General features: G+C 41.7%; 1 protein-coding gene across 2 annotated transcripts in view; it reads right to left on the bottom strand.

Annotated features, from left to right (window-relative positions):
- The window catches only part of CHST10 (carbohydrate sulfotransferase 10), a 41,239-nt gene extending 39,782 nt beyond the window's left edge, over nt 1-1,457 (bottom strand). The window contains exon 1 of one of the 2 annotated variants that reach the window (XM_006773359.2): nt 1,364-1,457. The gene's annotated coding sequence lies outside the window, so the exon portion shown is untranslated. The remainder of the gene's footprint in view (nt 1-1,363) is intronic. The other variant, XM_006773360.2, reaches the window with a different exon arrangement.
- Between the last annotated feature and the right edge of the window lie 230 nt (nt 1,458-1,687).

The following is a 1,687-nucleotide window of genomic DNA, read 5'->3' as shown; positions in this document are numbered from 1 at the left end:
CCGCCCGGTGTTTGAGTTGTCACCCAAAAGCACAAAGCCTTTCTGAATTTGTGCTGAAGAGCTTGACTCCCACCTGCCATGCTCCACTTCTGCCATGCACATCTGCTCATTAAAGGTTCTGAAAAGTCCTGTGGTATAAGCCCATCTAACTGTTTAAAACAGCTTTTCCCAAATGTCATTCATTCAGCAATATTTACAAAGTGCCTACTCTAGGCCAGGAGTTCTTCTAGGTCGTGGGGATATATCAGGTAACACACACTCCCTGCTCTCACGGTGCTTGGTGCTAACAGAGGAAGACAAGACATAAACAAACAGAGCCATTAATGTAGAGGATCGCACCTATGTATAGGCACTCGATGCCACTGATGGTAACAAAGAAGAGGAAGGGACAAAGGGAAGGCCTCTAGTAGGGTATGATGCTGAGAACAGGCAAAGCAGAGCGAGGAAACAAATAAATACAGCCACCTGGATGAAGAACTTGGCTGGATCCCAGAATCCCAAGAGCAGCAAGGAGACCCATGTCCCCCGTGGACTGAACACCAACGAAGAATCCTGTCAATGGCCCTTTACTAAGATGGAAGTTCCTGGTCCCCATCCCCATCTCACACGAACCCCAGGGGACCATGTGTCTAGTGTTCAGTTTCTAAAACATTCCTCCCAAACATATCTAGACACTAAAGTAAACTGTACAAAAATAATCCAGTAATGCACAAGAGACGGATAACCCTGGGAGGACCCGCAGGAAGAAGGGAAACTAGGCAGCTGAGGGCTAGAGCAACCGGGGACATTCTACAAAGAAGTCAACCTTTTCAGGCCTTTGAGTTTGAACTAAAAGTATTACCTAATCAATAAAATTATTAAATCACAACTTAATAAAATAAAACATTGCATATGATCATAACATATATGAAGTTCTATTATGGAAACTGTGATTTTTAGACTCAGAGTTAGGGTTTCTCTCAGTCTAAGTTCAGAAATGTCCTGTGTCTACTTGGCCATCAATACAATTTACCATCTTAGAATGACTGCTCATCTAGTCACATCTGTCCTAACTCAGGACGGATGTGAGGTTAAGCCAGATTCTCATGAATAATAATAAAGAACAAATCATTAGCAAATACCTGTGTAGGGCTCACTGCATGTCAGGCACTCCTCTTAGCAAGCACTAAACTCAACTAATCTCCAGGCCAGGCTTGCTCCTATAATATTTAAGAAAACATTTCTTCAAAATATATGTGTACAAACTCCTATTGAGGAGTTTTAATGTTCCTAAAATCTCCACATGAGCAAGAAAGGAGGCAGTAAGAGTACAAAATAATGCAAATCTCAGCTAACCAGTGAGCATATGTTCCTCTTCCCGTACCTTCTGAGGCCTGGGGTCCACATTTCCCAGCAGTATTTACTTTGCCCAAGGTTCTTGCTTCCTCCTGTCACTGTATAGCATAAATCTGAAAACCAATTAGCATCATTAAAAGCGACAAGGTCAACTTACTTAACACAACTTGGTTTATACAAAGTGGTTAACCACTTTGATTATTCAAGTACATTTTCCACAACAGGTTTCTTATAGAGGTGGGTAATACTTGGATTTCTTGGTAAGTGAACAAGCATTCTAAATGTACCAACAATGCCAACTATTTAAAAGAATGACCTGGCAAACGGAGTGAGCAGCTGAAACTAATAACAC

This window comes from Myotis davidii, unplaced genomic scaffold, assembly GCF_000327345.1.
Source record: "Myotis davidii unplaced genomic scaffold, ASM32734v1 scaffold4007, whole genome shotgun sequence".
Taxonomy (NCBI): domain Eukaryota; kingdom Metazoa; phylum Chordata; class Mammalia; order Chiroptera; family Vespertilionidae; genus Myotis; species Myotis davidii.
Note: the sequence above shows the minus strand (reverse complement) of the source record. Positions and strands in the feature narration are given on the sequence as shown.